Source organism: Phascolarctos cinereus, unplaced genomic scaffold, assembly GCF_003287225.1.
Source record: "Phascolarctos cinereus isolate Bilbo 61053 unplaced genomic scaffold, phaCin_HiC Scaffold_1;HRSCAF=81, whole genome shotgun sequence".
In the NCBI taxonomy this organism is placed as follows: Eukaryota; Metazoa; Chordata; class Mammalia; order Diprotodontia; family Phascolarctidae; genus Phascolarctos; species Phascolarctos cinereus.
This window is the reverse complement of record NW_027555514.1, coordinates 206,833,687-206,860,703: the sequence shown is the minus strand read 5'-3', so window position 1 is coordinate 206,860,703 and position 27,017 is coordinate 206,833,687.

Genomic DNA, 27,017 nt, shown 5'->3' with positions numbered 1-27,017 from the left:
GAGGGAATGGTGGGAAGGGAAACAGGAAAAGGGAAGGTAAATTCATGGAGGCATCACAAACAAAACAAATTGCAACCTCAGAGCATGGATTATGAAGAGGGGTTTCAAAGAAAGTAAAAAATGAAAAGACCTGTGATTTGGGACATGTTCAAGAGGAACATGAGAAAGACATATGGGTGGATGAAGATTACATATAGTATGTAATACTAGCACTGAGTTACTACTGTCACAATCCTCATAATTTTTGTAAAGGGGGCTGAGAGAGAGAGAGGGAAATACACAATTAATAATCAATAACTGTGAATGAGATGAATTCACTTACAAAACCATTCCAAACCCACCCCATCCCCATTCAATAAATTCTATTGACTTCCTATTACCTACAGGATCAAATGCAAAATTCTACTTGGTTTTTGAAGTCCTTCACAATCTGCCTCCCCCCTCCACCTTTCCAGTCTTCTTACACTTTACTTCTCTCTTTATACTCTATAATCCCATGACACTGACCTCCTTACTGTTCCTCAAACAAGAGACTACAACTCTAAGCATTTTCTCTCTGATTTGGCTGTTCCCCATGCCTGGAATGCTTTTCCTTCTCATCTCCATCCCTTGGTTTCCCTGGTTTCCTTAAAGTCCTGGCTTTCAGCCAACCTTCTACAAGAAGTGTTTCCCAGCCCTCTGTAATCTTAGTGTCTTCCCTCTAAGATTACTCCCAATTTATGCTGTGTATATCTATGTATACATAGTTGGTTGCATGTTTACAGAGACTGTTTTTTGCCTTTCTTTGTATTCTCAGAACTTAGCACCATGCCTGGTATTTAATAAATATTAGTTGACTGACAAAACAAAAGCAGAATAGATTAGAAAACATAATCTAATAATCCACAAATATGTTATTTACAAGAAACATATCAGAAACATAAGGGTTCATAAAGAGTTAAAATAAAGGACTAAAGTAAAATATATTATAGTCTAGATGAACTGGGAATGTATATGATTATGATAAGAGCAATATCCTAGCCTATCTGGGCAATGCAAAGTAGGCCAATTTTAAGGTTTTAGCCTTTTAAAGTCTAAAAAACTCAAGCCTTGGATAGTTCAGGTGCCTGAATGTTCAGGCTATTGACATTATTTCTTGGTCATCTAGGTATAAAGCAGGCACAAGTTGTTCCAGGGGCTCTCTGATGCTTGCCTGGAAGATCAGGTCAAGTATCTCTCAGGCAAGGGAGCTTCACTCAGCTGAATCAACTCAAGGTGTCCTCAATATCTATCTTTGTTGGATATCCTTCTCCTGCTATGGCTAGGTAAATCTTTTTGTTAACTATTGAATGACCTATGTGACCCATTTTGTTTTAAAATTAAAAATAAACTGAGGTGTAAGCTGTGTTCTGGGAAGACTAGCACCTCTGATGTGAGGGCTGCTGAGCCCTTTTCAGGGCTGCTTTCCACTTTTGGTTTCTACCTGATCCATTTAACTCTCACCTGTGGCTCCAAGAAGCTGTAGCAAGCACACTGGCCACAGCAGGCAGGGATCCCACCCTGCGATTGAAACACACACAAAAAAGAAATATACAAAAACTATACAAAGAGGATTCCACTCACCATCAGTACACGGAACATGTGTGCACTTATAGACAACACAAATCCAGTAGACCTGAAAGACCAACAGCACTTCTTATGAGAGAGCTCAGCAGTTATTACCTCCAAATAGCACCCCTGAGTGAAACAAGGCAAGCAAATGTAGGCCAGCTTAGCAAAGTTGGAACTGCATGCATGTTTTTCTGGAGTGATGGCAGTGAAGGGGAGTGCTGTGAAGCTGGCTTAGGTTTTGCAATCAGAAAAAAACTAAGTCAACAAGCTAGAATGCCTAGCAAAAGGAGTGAATGACAGGCTCGTGATAATGTGATTGCCACTTGCAGGAAAATGCCATACCACCATCATCAATGCCTATGCTCCCACCATGATGAGGTCAAAGAAAAATTTTATGAAGACCTGGAGATCCTCATAATTAATGACCAAAAGAGGACAAATTTGTATTTCTAGGTTACTTTAAAGCCAGAGTATCAGATATGACAGGGGGTCATTGGAAAGAATGGAGTTGGAAACAGCAACAGCAATGGTCACTTACTAGTGAAGACTTATGACCTCATGACCAACACTGTCTTCCATTTACCTAAACATAATAAAACTTTGTGGATGCACCTTCACAGCAACAATTGGCATTAATAGACTATGTCATCATAAGGAGGAGAGACAGATAGGATGTGAGAGTGACAAAGGCAATGTGTGGTACAGAGTGCTGGACTGATCATAGACTTATCCTTTCCAAGCTAAATATTCACATTCCACAAAAGCAGTGGCCCCAAGGCAAGATGACCACCAGAAGACTTAATGTCAGCAGATTAGAGCACTTTTCCAAATAAGATCAGTTTGTGGCTAACTTGGAAGGAAAACTGACCCACACATAGTTGGCAACAGTGGAGCACAGAAAGGAGTGGGCAGCTTTGAAAGATTTGGTATATAGCACTGCATTTACTCATCTGGGTCAGATCATTTGCATCAAGATTGGTTTGATGAGGAGGTAGAGCCAAGACAGTGGAGTAAAAGCAGTGACTTACTTAAGGTCTCCCCTAAATCCCTCCAAATACCTGTTAATTATGGATCTAAACAAATTCTCGAGCAGCAGAACCCACAAAAAGACAGAGTGAAACAAATTTCCAGCACAACCTGGATGGTTGATTGGAAAGGTCTAACATGCTGGACTGGAAGAGAAACACAATTCAGTGTGGGCACACAGGCAAAGACTAGGCCTCAGTAAACCAGGAGCAGGCCTCCAGGGACTGAATCATGGGCAGCTGTGGTGGTTTCCAGACTTCTAAATTCACAAACACCAACATGACTACTATGGAAGTGTTTTGCATGACCACACATGTTTAACCTGTATCTAGTTGCTTGCCTTCTCAATGAGTGTGGGTGGGGAGGGAGGAAGGGAAAAAATTTGGAACCCAAAGTTTTAAAAACAAATGTTAAAAATTGTTTTCACATGCAACTGGGAAATAAGATATGCAGGAAATGGAGTATAGAAATCTATCCTGCCCTACATGAAAATAGAAGAAGAAAGGGATAAAAAAAAAAGGGGGGGAGAGAGATAGAAGGAACATGCTCTTTTATGCATGAAATGTTCCCTTGATAATCTTAAATTTTCTTGAAGAGATGTCTTGTCTTTCCCATTCTATGTTTTCTTCTATTCCTTTGCATGCTTATTTAAGAACACTTTGTCTTTCCTTGCTATTCTCTGGAGTTCTGTATTCTTGTGAGTATATCTTTCCTTTTCTCCTTTACCTTGAACATTCCTTCTACCCTTAGCTATTTGTAAAACCTCATCAGACAGCCATTTTGCTTTTTTGCTCTTTCTTTTTTTGGAGATGCTTTTTGTTGCTGCCTTCTGTACAAGATTGCAAACCTCCATCCATAATTCTTCAGGAACTCTATCTGCCAGATCTAATCCCTTAAATCTATTTATCAACTTCCCCTCATACCTGTTATTTAGGTCATACCTGTGTGGTCTGATGGTTTTCTCTAATTTCTTCAATTTAAGTCTGAAACTTGCAATAAGGGACTGGTAAGTAGTCTGGGGTGGGCCAGGTACAAGCAGTGAAAGGACTATGAAGTAGGCTACTTAGGTGATTTGGGTGGGATTAATCAGTGATGGGTATACACAAGTAGTCAGTGGAAGAACTGTCAAGTAAGCTAATTCAACCATCTAGGTGGGCTGGAGTAGCCCAGTTGTCTTGGGCAGAGGCCAGTGATATGGGCTGCTGAATTGTATGGGAAAACTCAGGGAGTGGGTTGCTTTCAAAGACATGATCTATTCCTTTTAGGGATCCAGGTCCCATTACCTCATCAGTCCCAGGAAGACAAAAATATATCTTGAGTGCCTCCTTCCCCCATACTCCTCCAAGGGACATTTTGATTCTTGCCAAGAAGAGTAGTAGAAGGTGGGGGCCAGAGGCTGTCCACTCTGTTCTCAGAGAGAAGGCTAGAATTTTTTGTATAGTAATAATAGCGTAATAATAATAGCTAACATTTATATAACACTTACTGTGTCAAACTGCAATCTTGCCATATAGATTTTGTTGTGATTTTTTGGTGCAAGCCATGGGAGAGGCCCATGAAAGAACAATGCTAAAATTTGCCAAGGAGTTGAGACATTTCTAAAATTATAAATACAGAAAAATGTGCCATCCTTTTAAACAGTCCTCTTCCAAAAGAATATATAAGCCTTAAGCCTCCACCATGATTGTCTTTGGTCTAAGAGAGATGGTCAAAAGATCATTCTTTTATTAAGAAATATGTAGGCCTTGTTAATAAAATGATTAAAATACCCAGAAACTATGTCACTCAAACTTTTTTAATTACCACAGAGACAAGGGTAAAGGAAGAGATAGTGGCAGAAGTCATTTAAGTGATGTGAGATGATGAGGAAAGATTAAATATCAATATCTTGGGTGTCAGTGAACTTAAATGAATGGGAATGGGTGGATTTAATTCGGGCAAACATTACATATATTACTATGGGCAAGAATCCTTTAGAAGAAATGGAGTAGACTTCACAGTCAATGAAATGGTTAGAAAAGCAGTACTTGGGTATAATCTCAAAAATGGTAGAATGATATCTATTCAAATCCAAGGCAAACCATTCAATATCACAGTAATACAAGTCTATGCTCCAACCACTGATGACGAAGAGGCCAATGTTGATCCGTTATATAAATATTCTAAAATATCTTCTAGAAATAACACCCCCAAAAAAGATTGTTGTAGACAAGTTTGCTCTTAGAGTACAAAATGAGAATGATAAAAGACAAAAATATTAGGGACTTAGAAGTAGAAGAGATTAAGAAGCAGCAGCAAGAATATATAGAACTATATAAGAAAGATCTTAACATTACCAATAAACATGACGGCATTGTTACTGATCTAGAGCCAGACATCCTGGAGAATAAAGTCAAGGGGGCCTTAGGAAGTATTGTCAATAGTAAGTCTAGTAGAGGTTATGGAATTCCAGCTCAGCTATTTAAAACACTAAAATAGAATCCTGTTAAAGTACCATCAAATTTGGAAAACTCAGCAGTGGCCAATGGATTTGAAAAAATCAATTTATATCTTAATCCTAAAGAAGGGCAATGCCAAAGAATGTTCAAATTGCCAAAAATTATGCTTATTTCACATACCAGCAAGGTTATACTTAAGATTCTGCAAGCTAGGCTTCAGCAATATGTAAACTGAGAATTACCAGATGAGCAGGCTGGTTTTCAAAGAGGCAGAGGAACTAGAAACCAAATTGCCAATATGTGTTGAATTATGGAGAAAATGAGGGAGTTCCAGAAAAAACATCTACTTCTGCTTCATTGACTACACTAAAGCCTTCAACTGTGTGGAGCACAGCAAAATGTGTCAAGTTCTCAAAGAGATGAGAGTACTAGATTATCTTGTCTCCTAAGGAATCTATATATGGGCCAGGAAGCAACAGTTAGAACTGAACATGGAACAACTGATTGGTTTAAGATTAGAAAAGAGTTTGACAGTGCTACATATTGTCACCTTATTTGTTTAACTTGTATGCAAAGCACATCTTGCAAAATGCCAGGTTGGATGAATCCAAAGCTAGAATTAATGTTGCCAGGAGAAATATTAACTATCTCAGATATGCAGACAATACCACGTTAATGGCAAAAAGTGAAAAAGAATTAGAAAAACTCTTGATAAAGATGAAAGAGAAGAGTGTAAAAACTGGCTTGAAGCTTTAAGAAACTAAGATCTTAGCAACTGGTCCCATCGCTTTCTGGCAAATAGAGGGAAAAGAAATGGAAGCATTCTTGGACTCAAAGATCAATGCAGATGGGAACTGCAGCCGTAAAAATAAAAGAAGCTTGATCCTTGTAAAGAAAGCTACGGCAAAAATGGATGGCATCCTAAAAAACAGATCCATCCATTTGTCAACAAAGGTCTGTATGGGCAAAACTATAGTTTTTCCAGTAGCAATGTATGGCTGGGAGAATTGGACTATAAAGGAAAGCTGAGGGCTGCAGAATTGATGCTTTCAAACTGTGGTGCTGGAGAAGACTTCTGGCAAAGAGATAAAATCAGTCAATACATAAAGAAATTAATTCAGAATATTCATTGGAAAGCCAAATACTGTAGCTGAGGCTTAAATACTTCGGCCACATAATGAGAAGACAGGCCTTATTGGAAAAGACCCTGATGTTGGGAAAGATTGACGGTAAAAAGAGAAGGGGATGGCAGACAATGAGATGGAAAGTTAGTATCACGGAAGCAATGAACATGAGCATAGATAGACTTTGGGAGATAATGTAAAATAGAAGGACCTGGCTTGCTATGGTCCATGGGGTCATGAAGAGGTGAACATGACTGAATGTCTGGACAACAATGACAGAAGCAAATGCTTATTGGCTCACTGAGGGGGCTGTTGCAATTGTCCATGAAAGAGGTGATAAAAGTGATGTCTCTGTAAATGAAGAGAAAGGTATATAAGAAAAAACTGACAAATTTTCTAACTGATCTGAGTGTTAATGAGGAATTGCAATTGACATCAAGTTTATGATCTTGGGTAATAGAAAGGATGATATGAAAATCATAAGCATAAGACTGACAATAAAAATCATTTCTTGTAGTAGCCAAATGAGAGAATATATATATGTGTGTGTGTGTGTGTATATATATATATGTATATATATACACACACACACATACACATATATTTACATATATATATGTAAGCCCAAGACAAGATTTTGACTATACCCACAATTACTGGGCATGACATGGATAAAGATCCATGAGTGGAGACTGAACATGTGTCACAAAGATAAGAGAACCAAAAGAGAGAAATGTTACCAAAACAAAGAGGAGAAAATTCCCGGGAAAAGAAGGTGGTCAGCACTTTCAGATGCTGCAGAGGTGTCAAAAAAGATGAAGATTGAGAAAAGGCCATTAAATTTGTAATTGGTAACTTTGAGGGGGACAGTATCAGTTCAGTGTTAAGATTTTAAGTTAGTTTGTAGAGGGTTTAAAAGATATTGAGAGGAAAGCAAGTGAAGGTACCAAGTGTAGATGACTTTTAAAGGAAATTAGCTGAGAAGGGTAGTAGAGATTTAGCACAATAACTAATAAAGATGGCAGAATCTAGTGGAGATTTTTTTTTAAGAATACGGAAGTTTTGAGGTGTGTTTGTATGCTGCAGGGAAGGACCCAAAATGATTAAAGGAGAGAGAGAGAGAGAGAGAGAATAATAGTGGGGATACTCTGCTGCAGAAAATAGCATTTTATGTAGAGTGTTTAGCCTTGGCATGAGATGGGCCACCTCCAAATCGGGGGTGTTGGATAAGACAGAGCACAATATGCAATGACCAACTTTGATAGACTTAGCTTTTCTCAGCAATACAATGATCTAAGGAGGTGGAGCCAAGATGGCGGAGTGAAAGCAGTGACTTGCTTGAGCTCTCCTCCAAACCCCTCCAAATACTCCTAAAAAATGGCTCTAAACAAATTCTGAAGCAGCAGAACCCACAAAAAGACAGAGTGAAGGAAATTTCCAGCCCAAGACAACCTGGATGACTGATCAGAGAGGTGTATCGCACCGGGCTGGGAGCACAGTGCAGCACGGTGTGGGCGTGCAGGCCACAGCGAACCTGGAGCAGGCCTCAGAAGATTGAATCACGGGCAGCTGTGGAGGTTTCCAGACTCCTCAATCCACCAATGCCAAAGACAACTTAGAAGGTCAGTGGGAAAAATCTGTTTCTTTTGGTGCTGAAAAAGGAAGGCAGGGTCTCAGCTCCATTCCCCAAAAGCATGGCCTGGGGGGGGGGGGGGCAGCTGCTTCCCAAGCTTCCAGCTTAAAGACTGAGGGGGAATCCAGTGGCTGATCAGACAGGGATTGCAGGGATCTCTTTGCCAGTGCTGAGGCAGGAATCTCTTGCTTTGCCTGTGTTTGGATCTGGGTCACAGTTCTGGGCGGTGGTGCTGGGGTGAGGAGGTGCACTGGCATGGTGGAGGTTGTAGTGGCTTTAGAGAGGAACCACTCCTCACAGTTACAGGACAGAAAGGAGTACTTGTAGTCACAGGCCAGGAAAGGAGTAAACACCTTGCCCCTTATCATACCACCTTGGAAGAACTGAAAATTTACAGGTCCCTACAAGTATCTCTGAAAACAGCTGTACAAACCCCCGAAGCTTGGGATGGTACATTCTGCACATTGGAAGCAGACTCTTACCTTAACAAAGAGTTTAAAACTCAAGTAATTGGCCGGGATCATGAGCAAGCAGTGCAAAAAGAGTCAGACTATATTATCTTACTTTGGTGAAAAAGAAGATCAAAATATACAACCAGAAGAAGACAACAAAGTCAAAGCTCCCACATCCAAAGCCTCCAAGAAAAATATGAATCAGTCCCAGGCCTTGGAAGAGCTCAAAAGGGATTTTGAGAAGCAAGTAAGGGAAGTAGAGGAAAAACTGAGAGTGATGCAAGAAAATCATGAAAAACAAGTCAACAGCTTGCTAAAGGAGACCCAAAAAATACTGAAGAAAATAACACCTTAAAAAATAGCCTAACCCAAATGGCAAAAGAGGTCCAAAAAGCCAATGAGGAGAAAATGCCCTAAAAAGAAAAATTGGCCAAATGGAAAAGGAAGTCCAAAATTACTGAAGAAAATACTTCCTTAAAAATTAGAATAGAGCAATTGGAAGCTAGTGACTTTATGAGAAATCAAGACACTAAAAGAAATCCAAAAGAATGAAAAATTAGAAAACAATGTGAAATATCTCATTGGAAAAACAACTGACCTGGAAAATAGATCCAGGAGAGAGAATTTAAAAATTATTGGACTATCTGAAAGCCATGATAAAAAAAAGAGTCTTGACATCATCTTTCAAGAAATTATCAAGGAAAACTGCCCTGATATAGAGACCAGAGGGCAAAATAGAAATTGAAAGAATCCACAGATCTCCTCCTGAAAGAGATCCCCAAAGGAAAACTCCTAGGAATATTGTAGCCAAATTCCAGAGTTCCCAGGTCAAGGAGAAAATATTACAAACTGCCAGAAGGAAACAGTTCAAGTACTGTGGAAACACAATCAGGATAACACAAGATTTAGCAGCTTCTACTTATGGAATATAATATGCTGGAGGGCAAAGGAGATAGGATTACAACCAAGAATCACCTACCCAGCAAAACTGAGTATAAGATTCTTCAGGGGGAAAAAATGGTCATTCAGTGAAATAGAGGACTTTCAAGCATTCTGATGAAAAGACCAGAGCTGAATAGAAAATTTGACTTTCAAATACAGGACTCAAGTGGAACATGAAGAGGTAAACAGGAAAGAGAAATCATAAGAGACTTATTAAGATTGAACTGTTTACATTCCTGCATGGAAAGATGATATTTATAACTCATGAGACCTTTGTCAGTATTAGGGTAGTTGGAGGAAAAAAATTATATGTATGTATGTGTAGATAGATAGATAGAGGGCACAGGGTGAGTTGAAGATTAAGGGGTCATATCTGGAGAATAAAATTAAGGGATGAGAAAGGATTGGTACTCAGAGAAGAAGAAAGGGAGAGGTAGAATGGGGTAAATCATCTCACAAAAAAAAACAGAAAAGAAAAGTCTCTTACAGTGGAGGGGAAATGGGGGAAGGTGAGAGGGAATGAGTGAATCTTATTCTCATAGGATTTGGCTTAAGGAGGGAATAACATACACATTCAATTGGGTATGGAAATCTGTCTTACCCTACAGGAAAATAGGGGGAGAAGGGGACAAGAGAGCAGGAGGATGATAGAGAGGAGGGCAGATTGGGAAAGGAGATAATCAGAAGTAAATACTTCTGAGGAGGGACAGGGCCAAAAGAAAGAATAGAATAAATGGGAGGGCAGGATAGGATTAAGGGAAATAGAGTTAGTTTTTCACAACATGTCTACTATGGACGTGTTTTGCATAACTGCATATATGCAACCCATATTGAGTGGCTTGCCTTTTCAATGAGAGTGCGTGGGGAGGGAGGAAGAGAGAAAATTTGAAACCTAAAGTTTTAAAAACATATGTTTAAAAAAAACGTTTTCACATGCTACTGGGAAAGAAGAAATACAGGAAATGGGGTAGAGAAGTCTATCCTGCCCTACAGGAAAATAGAACGGGAAGGGGATAAGAGAAGGGGAGAGAGATATAAGAGAGGACAGACTAGTGGAAGGGATATTCAGAATGCATGTCATCTTGGGGTGGGGGGAGGGGAGATGGGGTGAAAATGTGGAACTCAAAAACTTGTGGAAGTGAATGTTGAAAACTAAAAATAAATAAATTTATAATAAAAAAAATACAATGATCTAAGAATCCCAAAAGATTCATGAAAATGCTGTCCATACCCAGAGAAAGAACTATGGAGTCTGAATGCAGATCGAAGCATATTGTTTTTTCCTTTTTTTTCTTTCTCATGGTTTTTCCCTTTTGTTCTGACTATTCTTTCAAAACATGACTAATATGAAAATATGTTTAATATGATTTTACACATATCGCTTTTATCAGATTGCTTGCCATCTTGGGGAGGGGATAGTGGAGGGAGGGAAGGAGAAAATAATTTAGAACTCAAAATCCTATAAAAGTGAGTCTTGAAAACTATCTTTACATGCAATTGAAAAAATTAAAATACTATTAAGTGTGTGGGGGAGGAAAGATAGAGCACAATGCAGGGTGATATGAGATAAGGAGAAGGGGAGAAAAGGAAGCTTGCAGACAGTGGCCTCAATTTTTTTTATTTAGTGTTTGGTGAGGTCCTTACCTTGTAAAAATAATTTTGATACCCCTATTCAATTTGATCAGTATTTAGTCAGTTGTTGTGATTTAATGAGGGTCACTTATTATATTGGTGAGTTAAATAGAACATAAGTTTTATTTCGTTAATGCTGCAAGAATAAGAGTCATGTAGGTTACAATTAATTAACCCACCATGTATTGATGATAGTATTACTTCTAATTGATTTATAGGATAGATTTATGTTGTGTTAGTCAGGTCTGCTATAAAAATTGATATTGACTTGTGTTAGAGATTTACTGTGTTAGCACTACCCCTGCCCTGAGCTCCTATGAGAGAATTATGATTGGAGAACCATAGTTTCCTTTCCTTGTTCTTGTCATAACATTATTACAGCCTATGGAAGGCCCCAAGATACTGCTGACAAAGTAGTAATGGTTGATGGACATCTCCCTTACCCAATCATAGGAGTTCCCCTGATTCTACAATTGACTGATCACCTTCATAACTAAACTCCCCAGCCCTATAAAAGAGCCCCAAGGATAAACAGAGGGATCTTTGACCATTGTGCAGGTCTTGGATCCATTTGCTTAGGGACCTAAGTGAAAACTAAGAATAAGTTTAGGAATAGGCACATAGGGAGATGGAATGATAAAAGAATGATCAAATAGAAGACTTTCAAATTTCTTTAATACTGAAAAGGAAAACTTGTGGATAATGATAACGTCACTTCAAGGCTAACATGCCATGGGAAAGAGGCCTTTCCTAATTCCTTAAATTGTTTGTATTCTCCCTCTCCCAAAATTATTTTGTATTTACTTATCTGTGCTTATATCACCCCAACTGACCCCAGTGGAATGTTAGGGGCAGAAACTTGCTTTTGCTTGTTATCCCCAACACCCAAGACAGTGCTTGATACATACCAGGTGCTTAATAGATGCTTGTTGTTTTGGATTACAAATTACTTTTTGTGTTGCATGACAATTATATTATGATTTACAATCCAGAAGACTTAACACCATTTCAAATAGTAAAATCATCAACTTTTTTTTTGTTGACAGATAAAAGGAAAATTCTATACAAATAAAACTGGGGCACATATGTGGCCTTATGGATTCTTTGTAAAATTAGCAGAATTTTAGAAGATATTCATAATTTCCCCAAAGATAATATTTGAATACCATCCTGAGAGAGTATTAAGTGCTTTCATGAACTAGCAAAAAAGAGATAATTGTCTATTATTAATGCACAGAAATCCTATTCTTCTTGTCGTACTGGTAGAAAAAGTTCAGTATATGTGGGAAGATCCTGACAAAGTTTCCTCAGATGCATAGGATTTTGCCCAAAGAATTAGCATCAAAGATGAGTTTATTTGAAACTCATTGATACTGGAAATCACTGAACTTAGAATAATGGCACTGCAGCTACAAGAATGTGCCCACACCTTCAAAAGTGTTGTTGCTGACCTTAATGCAATTCAAGTTATTTATAATTACTTTCCATACAGCTGTTAGATGGTGCGAATAGGTTTCAAGGAAATGATTGGGCATTCTTGATTTGTTGTAAATTCTTAAAATTGTGTAATCTTAGTGGTTTCCAGAGATCTCAATTAACTCTCATATAATTAAAGATAATATGTGGCTTACCAACACTGTTTTTCATAAAAGTTTGTAAAACAAGGGAAAAAACAAATCTAATAAATTGTTGCTTAGTTGAAAAAGTAGGAATCAGGATACCTGGTTGGTCTGAGTCCTAGCTCTTTCATAAACTGCTTGTGTGCAATGGACCATTACAACCTCTTTGTGTTTCCTCCTCATTTGTAAAGGTAGATTACATAGTCTATGCAACTGAACCATATACAATGTAAACAATAGCACATACTTGATACTTACTAAACATTAATTTCATTACTATTATTATTACTATTACTATTATTGTTAGGCATTTTTATACTGCTTTAGAGGTTTTAAAGCAAAATTATTTTATTTGACAGTCACAACATTTCTGAGAATTGGGTATTACAGACATTATTATCCCCTTTTTACACATGGGGAAACTGAGGCTCAGAGATGTTAAGTAACGTCCTTTTCGTATTGATTCTGCTATCCTCAACAGAGATGACATACAAAATAGCTAATAAGCAACTCTCAAAAAGAAGTTATTTCCAAATGTCTCCTGAACTTTTAGCCACTCAGCTGAATATAATATCTCTGTGCCTTTCTTTAACATTACACTTTCTGTGTGGGAATAAAGATACTTGTTCTAAATTCTGTGTGTTTGTGTGTGTGTGTGTGTGTGTGCGCGCGCGCGCACACATGCATAAGCACATATGTGTCTTTGTATTTGTATATACATATATACACACACACATTTTGGGTACCTTTTAATTTCCTCCACTTGCCCTCCAGGACCCCCTAGAGGAGTATAACTCATGAACATAAGGTGGCTGAATTAGAATAGAAGCCATTAGGTTTTTAGATTCCCTTTTAAGAAGACAGGCAACTTCAGAGCAATGAACTGAAGGCAGATCACAAGGGCAAGAAAAGGCAGATATTGCCAAAAGTCATTAGTAAGATTGGCAGTTGTGCTACACCAATAAGAAAACTCTAATATCTGTTTGATTTATTATTTTTTTAATTTAAATAGTATGACAGTTACTTAACAACAAAAGTACACAAGGGGCAGAGCGAAGATGGTGGAGTAAAGGCAGACTTTCCTATGGTCTGCCAAACTTACCTCCAAACAATGTTCAAATAACTCCCTAAAATTAATTCTAGAGTAGCAGAACCTAGAAAAGAATGGGGGTAAACAATTTTCCAGCCCAAGAAAACTTGGAGGGTTAGCAGGAAAGGTCAATTTCACAGAGGTGAGAGTGGAACACAGTCCAGTACAGGCCACCCCACAAGTCAACAACAAACTTTGGGGATAACTGAAGGGAAGGAGTGGAGCAGCTTCTGGAGCTGTCAGCCCACAAATGATAAAGAGATCAGACAATTGGTCAGAAGAAGATTATAGGGGACCCTTTGCTACACTGGGAGAAGGATTCTGTTGCATTGGTCATATGTAGTTCTAAGTCACAGTCCCAGAGCAATGAGGAGCACTGGGAGCCTGGTAACAGGTTCAGGAAGGAAAAGAGTGCTTGTGGTTGCTCACAGATCTGAGCATAAGCCAGGAAAGTAGTGACCACATCTCTACTTAGATCATGCCACCTTGGAGGAAAGCTTACAGACCACCAGAACTAGCTCTGAACTTAGAAGTCCAAAAACCTGAAAGTTGGGAAAGTGCCACTCTACTCTGAGAATAGAGCCCTACTTTAACATAAACTTAAAAGACAAATTAAGAAGCTGGAAAAATGAGCAAAGAAAAAAAAACCTGACCGTAGAAAGTTAATATAGTGACAGGGAAGATCCAAACACAAACTCAGAAGAAAGCAATGAAATCAAAGAAGCTACATGCAAAGCCTCAAAGAAAAGTGTGAATTGGTCTCAGGCCCTGGAAGAGCTCAAAAAGGGTTTTAAAAATCAAATAAGAGAGTTAAAGGAAATTTTGGGGGAGGAACTGAGAGTGATGCAAGAAAATCATGAAAAAAAGAGTCAACAGCTTGGTAAAAGAGGCACAAAAAAAAATACTGAAGAAAATAACATCTTAAAAAATAGAACAGGCAAAATGATGAGAGGCACAGAAACTACTGAAAAGAATAATGCCTTAAAAATCAGAATTGGCCAAATGGAAAAGGATGTACAAAAATTCACTGAATTAAATAATTCATCAAAAAGTAGAATTGACCAAATGGAAAAAGAAGTACAAAAGCTCACTGAAGAAAATAATTCCTCAATAGTTAGAATTGGGCAAATGGAAGCTAGTGATATCAATAAACAACGAGATAAAATCAAAAGAATGAAAAAGTAGAAGACAATGTGAAATATCCCATTAGAAAAACGACTGACCTGGAAAATAGATAAAGGAGAGAGAATTTAAGAAAGCCATGATCAAAAAAAGAACTTAGACATCATCTTTTGAGAAATTATCAAGGAAAACTGTCCTGATATCCTAGTACCAGAAGGTAAAATAGACATTGAAAGAATCCACTGATAACCTCCTGAAAGAGATACCAAAATGAAAACTCTGAGGAATATTATGGCCAAGTTTCAAAGCTTTCAAGTCAAGGAGACTATATTTTAAGCATGCAGAAAACAATTCAAATTTCATGGAGCCACAGTCAGGACCACACAAGAGTTAGCAGCTTCTGTATTAAAGAATTGGAGGGCTTGGAATAATATATTCTGGAAGGCAAAGAACTAGTATTCTAACCAAGAATTATCTATGCAGCTTTCTAAGTATGATCTTTTTAAGGGGTAAAATGAGAATTCAATGAAATAAAGGACTTCCAAGCATTCCTGATGAAAAGACCAGAGTTGAATAGAAAATCTGACTTTCAAATACAAGACTCAAGAGAAGCATAAAACAGTAAACAGGAAAGAGAAATCATAAGGGATTCTATAAGGTTAAACTATTTACATGCCTATATGGGAAGATGATACTTGTAACTTCTAAGAACTTTACCATTATTAGGGCAGTTATCAAGAGTATACACATAGACAGAAGGCATGGGTGTGAATTGACTATGATGGGATGATGTCCAAAAAAATAAATAAATAAAACTGAAGGGTGAGAAAGAGGGATATACTGAAAGAAGAATGAAAGTAAAGGTAGAATGGGGTCAATGACCTCACACAAAAGAGGTGCAAAAGAGTTTTTACAGTGGAGGGTCAGATGGGTCAGGGAAGTGGTGGACAATTTCATTGGAATTGGCTCAAAAAGGGAATAACGTATGTACTCAATTAGCAATCTATCTTACCTTACAGGGAAGTGGGAGGGGAGTGGGATAAAAGAAAGGGGGTATGTTAATAGAAGGGAAGATGGACTGGGAAAGACGGTGGTCAGAATCAAAACATTTTTGAGGAGGGACAGGGTAAAAGGAGAGAGATGGAAGGAAAATGGAAGAAAAGTAGTAGTAAAAAATAATTATGTAAATACATAATTAGTAATCAAAAATGTGAATGTGAAGGGGATGACATACCTATAACATAGAAGCAGATAGCAGAGTAGATTAAAAACCAGAATCTTACAATATGTTATTTACAAGAAATAAACAAAGCAGAGAGACAAAGAGTTAAAAAGGGGGGAAAGGTGGAACAGAATCTATTATGCTTCCACTGAAGTAAAAAAAAATGCAGAGGTAATAATCTCAGACTATGCAAAAGCAAAAACAGATCTAATTAAAAGAAAGAATCAGGGAAACTACATTTTGCTCAAAGATACCATAGACAATAAAGTAATATCAATACTAAATATACATGCACCAAATGGTATAACATCCAGATTTTTAAAACAAAAATTAAATTACTTACAAGAGGAAATAAACAGTAAAACAATGCTAGTAAGGGACCACAAATTTCCCCTCTCAGCACTAGATAAATCTAACCAAAAAATAAACAAGAAAGAAATTAAGGAGATGAATAATATGTTAGAAAAATTAGATATACATTAGATAGATACATTATATCAAATTGCTATAATAATCTAGTGTTTGATAAACATGAAGATCCAAGCTTTTGGTAAAATAACTCATTATTTGACAAAAACTGCTATAAAAACTGAAAAGCAGTTTTTCAGAAACTAGATATTGACTAACATCTCATACTGTATACCAAGATAAGGTCATGATGGTATATGATTTAGATGTAAAGGATGATACTACAAGCAAATTAGGGGAGCATGTAATAGTTTACCTGTCATATTTATAAATAAGGGAAGAATTCATGACCAAACATGAGATAGAGATCATTATGGGATGTAAAATGAATGATTTTGATTATGTTAAATTAAATCGTTTTGGGGCAGCTAGGTGGCACAGTGGATAGAGCACCAGCCCGGGATTCAGGAGGACCTGAGTTCAAATGCAGCCTCAGACACATAACATTTACTAGCTGTGTTATCCTTGGCAAGTCACTTACCCCATTGGCTTGCCAATAAATCAATCAACAAATAAATAAATAAATAAGTGAACAAATAAACAAATGAATGAATGAATGAATAAACAAATGAATGAGTAAATGAGTGAATGAATAAATGAGTAAATGAATAAATAAGTGAATAAGTAAATGAATGAATGAATGAGTGAATGAATGAACAAACAAACAAATAAATAAATAAATAGAAACATTTTGCACAACCAAAGCTAATGCAGTCAAGATTAGAAGAAAGGTAGAAAACTGGTGTAAATTTTTACAAGCTTCTGTAATAAAGGCCTCATTTCCAAAATACATAGAGAAGTGAACCAAATTTATAAGAATACAAGTCATTCCCCAATTGATAAATGGTCATAGGATATGAACAGGTAGTTTTCAGACAAAGAAATCAAAGCTATCTAGTCATATGAAAAAATGCTCTAAATCACTATTGATTAGAGAAATGCAAATCAAAACAACTCTGAAGTACCACTTCGCACCTATCAGAGTTATAGCAGCTCTTTTTGTGGTGGCAAAAAATCTGAAATTGAAAAAATGCCTTATTGCAGAATGGATGAGCAAGTTGTGGTATATGACTCTGATAGAATACTATTGTGCTACAGAAAATGAAAGAGAATGCTTTCAGAAAAACCTGGAAATCCATGAACTCATGCAAAGAGAAGTGAGCAGAACCAGGAAAACATTGTACATAGTAATAGCAAAACTGTACAATGATTAACTGCAAATGACTTCGCTATTCTCAGAAATATAATGATCTCAAAAGCTTATGGAAGTGAATGTTGAAAATTTAAAATCAATTAGTTAAAAAAATAAAAAATAAAATAGCTAACAAACAGTTCTCAAAAGAAGAATTACTATTAACAACCTTATACAATAATTCAAATAACTAATATAAAAGAAATATAAATCAAAACAGGCCTGAAGTTTCACTTCATTTTCTGCAAATTGGCAAAGATGACAAAAGATAGGTATATTCAATGTTGGAAGAGTTGTAGGAATATTGGGACACAGGAGCATTACTGGTGGAGCTGTGAATCAGTACAGCCATTTTGCAAAACGATTCATAATTATGCAAATAAAGTGACTCAACTGCTCATAAAAAGAGAAATACAGTGATCTAAGACAAATCTTAAGGACTTGTGATTTAAAAACAAATGCTATCCACCTATAGAGAAAGAACTAATGGAGTCTGAATGCAAATTGAAGGATTTTTTTTTACTTTCTTTATTTTTCTTAGGTTTTGCTTTGTTTTGTTTTTGTCTGTGTTTTCTTACACAATGTGACTTAAATGGAAATATGTTTTACATGACTGCACATGTATACCTATATCAAATTGCTTGCTTTCTCAATGAAGGAATGGGATTGAAGGGAAAGAAAGAGAGAATCTGGAATTAAAAATTATTTTTAAAATGTTTTAAAATTTTTACATGTACATGGAAAAAATGAAATGCTTTTTGAAAGAATAAAAACATACCTAGATTTGATTCTTGGTTTGATTTTGTTGAATATGTGAATGTGTATGTGAAACTGAAGAAATACTTCTTTTATTTGATGAATGTGTCTATGTAGGTGAAACTAGGAAAGTGAGTTTTATTTTATATGCTTCTATTTTTATGTACTGAGTTGGACTGGACCCTTATCTAAGAAAAAAAATCTGTTTTTCTCTTCACCTGGTCAGTCAGAACAAATAGTGGCCCTATCTGTACTATCTGTGCTTTCTGTGCCCATTTGGCGTTGATATGGTTTATAAACATAAATTAACTTAGCTAATGTCAATTTTTGAAGGAGTGAAGGTTTTTCAGTAAGAAGGTTTAAACTTCCCAAAAATATCAAAGGTTTTATGCCCAAGACAATTTAGGAACTAGGCTGGTCTGTGACACTGCCATGGGAGCAGGCCTTGAACAGTAAGAAACAAATGCTGACCTGAAGCAGGCCTTGGTGGTGGTAGCCACAGCAACAGCTTCAAGACCTCTTAGTCCAGAGACAGTAAGGGAGTCAGACAACAGGCCAGAAAGAGATTACAAGGGACCCTTTGCTGGCACTGGGTATAGGACCCAATTGCAATGTCCATATGCAGTTCTGAGTAACAGTTTCAGGGTGAATAGGAGCACAAACATTTGTGTCTGCAAGTGGGTAAGGGCTCTGGTCAAAGTTCCAGTATAGAAAGTATAGAAAATAATTCTTGTAGTTGCTCACAAGGAAATAGGAGCCCTGCTGTAACTTCTAAGGCAGTAAGAAGAACTAGCACTTATAGCTGAAGGAGAACAGGGAATCTGATCACAGTTCCAGGGTCAAGAAAATCACTAGCATATGAGGCTATTGGGGAATGAACTCCCTTCCTGAACAAAGAACAGAACACAGGCCAGGAGAGCAATAACCACACCTTTCCTTGGATCACATCACCTTAGTAGCACCAAAAACTTACGGGACCTGAGAATTACCTCTGAAAACAGCAGCACAAAAAACCTGAAGCTGGGAACAATGCCCACCTGCATCCCGGGAGCAGATCCCAAACTTAAAGCATTAATTTAACTCTTGCTAAGGTCATGGAATGACCACAAATTCAAAGCAAAACAGCAAGATCTTTCCCACTTGCAGCTTATTACAGTAATTCAGTATTAGCATTAGTATTAGTCTAATAAGTAATAGATTTAATATTGTAATAACAAACTTCCACTGTTTTACTATCCTGATAATAAAAACTTACTATGAGAGTTAGAAGCAGGGACATAGTTGTAACAGCATGAAAAATGGTCTTCAAGATCTATAGCACTATAAGGCAGTTTTAAGAGGAAAAATATTTTTAAAATGCTCTAAATCACTATTAATTAGAAAAATACAAATGAAAACAACTCTGAAGTACCTTCTCACACCTATCAGATAGCTAATGTAACAGAAAAGGAAAAAGACACATCTTGCAGGAGATATGGAAAAGTAAGTACACTAACTCATTGTTGGTGGAGTTGTGAACTGGTCCAACCATTCTGTAGAATAGTTTGAAACTATGCCCAAAAGGCTATAAAACTGTACATATCTTTTGATCCAGCAATACCACTATTAGGTCTGTATCCCAAAGAGATCAAAGGAAAAAGAAAAAGACCTATTTGTACAAAATTATTTATAGCAGCTCTTTTGTTGGTAGCAAAGAATTGGAAAATGAGGGGATACCCATCAATTAAGGAATGGCTTAACAAGTTATGGTATATGATATGTCTTGCATCTCATGTTTCTTTTGAGCTACTATGCAAATCTGCTTTGCTTATACAGCACAACACATTCTTTGATACAGGCAAGCCATGCAGAGCAATCATTTACGAGTATCTCTCATGTCATGCAATTGATTCCAAAGTTCCTCAGAGAGACTTTGAGAATGTCCTTGTATCGCTTCTTCTGACCTCCATATGAGTACTTGCCTTTTGTGACTTCTCTATAAAATAATCTTTTAGGCAAATACATCTTTGGCAAGCAAACAATGCTGTCTAGCCCATCAGAGTTGTGCTCTCTGCAGTAGAGTTTGAATGCTCAGCAGTTCAGTTTGAGACAGTACCTCAGTGTCCAGTACCTTATCTTGCCAGGCAATCTTCTGAATTTTCCTAAAACAACTAAAATGGAAGGATTCAGTTTCCTGGCATGGCACTGGTGGACTGTACAGGATTCAGAGGCATGCAACAATGAGGTCAGAACAATGATCTGTAGACCTTTAGTTTGGTAGGCAGCCTAATACCTCTTCTCTCACTTTGCTTCACATCCTCCTGAACACTGAGCTTACTCTAGCAATGCATGTATCAACTTGTCATGTATACATCTCTGGGAAGTGCACTGCCAAGGTAAATAAACTTATCTACAGCATTCAAAATTTCTCTGTTTGCTGTAACTGATCGTTCCACATATGGATGGTGTGGTGCTGGTTGGTGGAGATCCTCTGATTTCTTAGTGTTAATTGTGAGGCCAAAATTAGCACAAGCAGCAGAGAATTGATCTATACTCTGTTGCATCTCAGCCTCAAAGGCTGCATTGAGTATACAATCATCTGCAGACAAAAAGTGACATACCAACTCTCCTTTCATTTTAGTCTTGGCTTGTAGCCTTTCCAAGTTCAATGATTTATTATCAGTGAGATAGTTGACTTTGATGCCATTTTTGTCCTCAGTGAAGGCATCCAACTACATTGCTAAAAGCATCATGCTAAAAGCATGGGAACAAGCACACAGCCCTGTTTCACTCCATTGATGACTGGGAAAGTGAGAGTGCATCATTCATTAGCCAGAACCTGTGCAAGCATGTCACTGTGAAGCTGGCATATGACACTGATGAACTTCTCCAGGCAACCAAATTTTGCCATGATCTTCCACAAACCTTCACAACTGACAGTATCAAAGGTCTTAATCAGATCAATGAACATTGTATACAGACCTCTGTTCTGCTCCTGGCATTTCTCATGGAGTTGTCAGGCAGCAAACATGATATCAACCATTCCTTGGCCCTTTCTGAAGCCACATTGGCTCTGGAGTAGATGATCATCTTCCAGGTGAAGGATCAGCCAATTAGAGAGGACTCTGGCAAGAATCTTGTTGGCAATGACTAATTGAGAACCTCTGCTATGATTGTCACAGGAAAATTTCCTTTCCCTTTATGGAGATGGACAATGGACACATCCTTGAACTCGAGGTATGGCCTGAGAGGGGGAGGTTAATCTCCTCTTGCCATATAACTTGGAATACTTCAGTCAGCTTTTGCATGAGCAGCGGACTCTCCACCTTGTAAAGCTCAACTGGAATAGAATCAGCAACAGACACTTTGCTACATGAGAGGAGCCTAACGGCATTCAAAACCTCTTCTTTAATTGAAAGTTCATCTAAAGAGAGAGGTTGACTTCAACCTGAGGTATATAGTCAATGGCTTCTGCACAGGTTGATGATGATCTGTTAAGAACACTATGTTGTATTTTACAAGTGTAAAAACTTAAGATTTTGGGATAAGAATTCATTATTTGGCAAAAATTGTTGGGGAAACTGGAAAGCAACCTGACAGAAATTGGGCATAGACCAATATCTTACACCATTTACCAAGATAAGGTCAAAATAGATATGACCTAGATATAAAGGGGCAGATAAAAAAAAATTGGAAGAACATGGAGTATATTACATATTAGACTTATGGATATGCAAACAATTCATTAATAAATAAGAGAGCAGAATAAGGGGTAAAATGGATTACTGCAATGACATTAAATTAAAAAGGTTTTATACAAATAAAATAAATGTAGCCATGATCAGAAGGAAAACAGAAAATTTTGGGGAAAATTTATACAGTTTCTCAGATCAAGGTCTTATATCTCAAATATATAAAGAACTTTGTAAATTCTGTAAGAATACAAGTTATTCTCTGATTGATAAATGGTCAAAGAACATGAACAGGCAGTTTTTAGATAAAGAAATCAAAATAATTTATAGTCATATAAAATGCTCTAAATCATTAGAGATTAGAGAAATGCAAATTAAAACAACCTTGAGATATCATTTTATACCTATCAGATTGACAAAAATGATTGAAGGGAAAAGTAACGAATGAGAGGATGTAAAAAAAATTTGGACACTAAGTCATTGTTAGTGGAACTGTGAATTGATCCAACCATTTTGGAGAGCAATCTGGAATTATGCCCAAGAGTTATTAAACTGTCTATACCCTTTGACCCAGCAATAACACTACTGGGTCTGTTTCCAAAGAGGATTAGAGACAAAAGAAAATAACCTATATGTTCCAAAATATTTATAGCAACTCTCTTTGTGGTGACAAAGAAGTGGAAGTTGAAGGGATGCCTATCAGTTGGGGAAAGGCTGAACAAGTCATGGTATGTGATCATGATGGATGGAATACTGCTGTGCTATAAGAAATGAAGAGCTTGGGGCAGCTAGTTGGTGCAGTGGATAGAGCACCAGCCCCGAAGTCAGGAGGACCTGAGTTCAAATCTAGTCTCAGACCAAACACTTGACACTTACTAGCTGTGTGACTCTGGGCAAGTCACTTAACCCCAATTGCCTAAAAAGAAAAAGAAAAAAAAAGAAATGAAGAGCTTGATAATCTTAGAAAAACATGGATAGATTTGCACAAAATAATGAAGAGTAAAATAAGCAGAACCAAGCAATATTGTTTTAAGAACAACTTGGAGCAAATAAGTCATTTTAACTATTATATGCACCCCAATTAAGTACAAAGGACATATGAAGGAAGACACTATTTGCATCCAGAGAAAGAATTGATAAATAGAAATGTGTATAGAATGATTTTACACATGTGTGTGTACATATTTATGTCTAATGGTAGCCATCTCTAGGATGAGGACTGGTGGAGGGAATGGAAAAAAGGGGGGGAAATTACATGATAACTTTATTATATATTTAAAAGGAAGAGCAAGTTGTAAATAACAGATTTGCAGTTTCATGTTCAACCTACTTTTTTGATATACTATGTTATGGAAATGTTTGTTTCATCCCATATTTTTTTTAAAGAACACTATGGAAGTATTCCACCCATCTCTCAATGATCATATTCTTATCATTGATCAGTGTGGATGCATCAGTGCTGAGTAGTTGAGATACACCCAAAGTCTTTGGCCCATAAATAACCTCAGGGCATCATAGAAGTGCTTGTGATTGTTATCAGTGTAAAACTAAATCACATCAGCCTCTTCACTGAGCCAAGAACCCTAAATTTTTCTAAACTTTACTTTCCTCTTACTTTTGACAGAGTTCTTGGAGATGGACAAACTATTCTGCTGGTAAACCCTGTGGAGTTTTCATTTTTCACCTAGCAGCTTCTGAATTTCCCCATCATTTTCATTAAACCAATCTTGATGTTTGTGAGTGTTCTGGCCCAGATGATTATATGCAGTGCTATACACCAAATATCTGAAAGTTGTTCACTCTTTTTCTGATCCACTGTTGCTGTGTTTTAGTTCAGCTTTGCCTCCAAGTTAGCAACAAACTGTTCATACAGAAGCACTCTAATCTGTTAACATTTTCTGAGACCACTGCTTTTGTTGAATGCAAATATTTAGTTTAGAGAGGATGAGTCTATGATGGGTCTAGCATTCTGTGCCATGAATGATCTTCATCATTCTCACGTTCTGCCTGTCTCTTCTCCTTACAATGGCATAGCCTATTAAATAACAATGTTTGCTGTGAGGGTGTATCCATGAAGTTTTATTACATTTAGGAAATGGAAGAGAGTTTTGGTAATGAAGCCATAAGGTGCACAAGTCTTCACTAGTAAGTGACCATTGGTGTTGCTGTTTCCAACTCCATTCCTCCCAAGGACTCCCTGCCATATCTGATAGTCTGTGCCCACTCTGGCATTAAAGTCACCCAGAATTAACCTCATCAGAATTTGTTACGGTGGGAGCACAGGCATTGATATTGGTGGCGTGACATTTTCCTGTAAGTTGCAATCACATTATCATGAGACTGTCATTTGATCCTTTTGGGAGGCATACAAGCTTATTGACTATATTAAATCTGATTGTAAAACCTACACCAGCTTCATTAAGGCAATCATTCAAACAAAATGTGTATCCAGTTTCATCTTTGGTAAACTGGCCTTCGTTTGCCAGCCTTGTTTCACTCAGAGCTACTATTTGGATGTGATACTTGCTGAGTGCTCTTGCAACAAGAGCTATTTGTCTTTCATGTCTACTAGATTTCATGTTGCCTATAAGTATGCACACATTCCATGTACCAAGGGTGAGTAGAATCATCTCCACAAAAAGTTTTGTACAGTTTTTTTGTGTTTCAACTACAGGGTAGGATCCCTGCCTGCTGTGGTAAGCAGGTCAAGGTTAGATTAGGTGAAGCAGATGATTTTGAAGGCACTTTTTCTAGTCCCTTCCTCATGCCAGGAGGTGAGTAGTGTGGTCCTTAAAAAAACTGCTCATGGGGGCAGCTAGGTGGCACAGAGAATAGATCATCGGCCCTGAAGTCAGGAGGACCTGAATTCAAATCTAGTCTCAGACCAAACACTTGACACTTACTAGCTGGGTGGCCCTGGGCGAGTCACTTAATCCCAATTGCCTTAAAAAAAAAGATGTAAAAAAAGTTGCTCAGAAACCCCAAGGGCTGCCAAATCCCACCGCTATTTCAGTCCAGTGAGAAGACAATCTTATGCCCTGGGCCACCTGTATGCAAGGTTGTAACTACAGTTTCCAGGGTAACCGCACCTGCTGCTTCATCACTTGTCCATTGTCACAGGGCTTCAAGGTAGGTAAAAATGGTAAAAATAGTATGGGTGATGTCTTTTGACTCACACATAAATTGGATTTAAGGGAGGCAGAATTGCATGAAGTCATTGACCTCACTCTCTCTTTCAGAGTCCAGTGGCTAGAGAATTGAAGATGACTGGTAATGGCTCAGAATACAGTGGATGAACTTAGCATCTTTGATGTCTAACCAAGCTCCAAGATCTTCATAGAGCCTATTTCTGCCACCTTCATAGCCCATTGAAACAAATTATTCACATCCCCTATTTCACCAGAGAAGGTCTTCACATGCCTGGAGTAGACACCTCCCCCCCATACCCCCGCCCCTCACAACTCACTGACAGGTTTGAGACTCCTCAGTTACTGCCAGTTTAGCCTATCTGTTAAAACAGTTTACTGAGTGTGACCACTATGCATGCTACAGCTTCTTGGAGTCACAGATGAAAGTTGGTGGCAGGTGAACACCAAAGGTGAAAAGCAGCCCTAAAAAAGGGCTCAGCAGCCCTCACACCAGAGGCATTAGTGTTCCCTGAACACCCATAGACCCCAAAATGACAATCAGAATGGTTTCAGAAAAACCTGGGAAAATATATATGAACTGATGCAGAGTGAGGTGTGGAGAGCCAAGAGAACATTGTACATAGTAACAGCAATTTCATATGATGAGCAACTGTGAGTGACTTGGCCTTCCTGACCAATGCAATGATCCAAGACAATTCCAAAGGACTTATGATGAAAAATGCTAACCAGGGAGAGAACTGATGGACTCTAACTATAGATAGAAGCATAATTCTTTCACATTATTTTTCTCGCTTTTTTTTTGCAACATGGTTAATACAAAAATAGATTTTTCATGATGTCGTGTGTATAATTGATATGACATTTCTTGCTTTCTCAGTGGGTGAGGGAGGGTTTGAAGGGAGAGAGAGAACTCAGAACTCTAAATTTTTAAAGAATAAATGTTAAAAAATAAATAATACATTTATTTTGAAAATATTCAGTGACTATACTGAACTTCCTAATGATTTTATCATTGATTATTAAACTGTAAAAAGAAGATATACATGTTATATATGTGTGTGCATGTGTGTGTACTGTCTTCTGATACTTGACAATCACAAGTATAGAATATAGGACTTTTTCTATTTCCTATGTAATAGATATTTGTGTTTTCCCAAGATGAGGGAAAACTTTTTTGTTAGAATAGAGCTGTAGCAAGATTTTTGTGAAAAATTTTTTTAAAACAAGCAGTAACCTTAAATTGTTTTTGTTATGCTCAAGTTATTATATGAAGTTCTAAATAGTGAAAGGATAAGAACAGGCAATTTTCAGAGGAAGAAATTAAAACTATCTATAGTCATATGAAAAATGCTCTAAATTGATTAGAGAAATGCAAATCAAAACAACTCTGAGGTACCACATTACACCTATCAGATTGGCCAACATGACAAAACAGGAAAATGATTAACGTAGAAGATGTGGGAAAGTTGGAACACGAAAATGAATGGTTGGTGGAATTGTGAACTGATCTAATAATTCTGGTGAGCAATTTGGAACTGTGCCCAAAGGACTATAAAACTATGCATACCCTTTGACCCAGCAATACCACTTCTAGGTCTGTATCCTAAAGAGATCACAAAAATGGGGAAAGGACCCACATGTACAAAAATATTTATAGCAGCTCTTTTTGTGGTGGCAAAGAATTGGAAATTGAGGGTGATGTCCATCAATTGCGGAATGGCTGAACAAGTTGTGGTATATGAATGTAATGGAATACTGTTGTTCCATAAGAAATGATGAGCAGGTTGACTTCAGAAAAACTGGAAAGACTTGTATGGTCTGATGCTGAGTGAAATGAGCAGAACCAGAAGAACATTGTACACAGTAACAGCCACATTGTGCTGTGACTGAC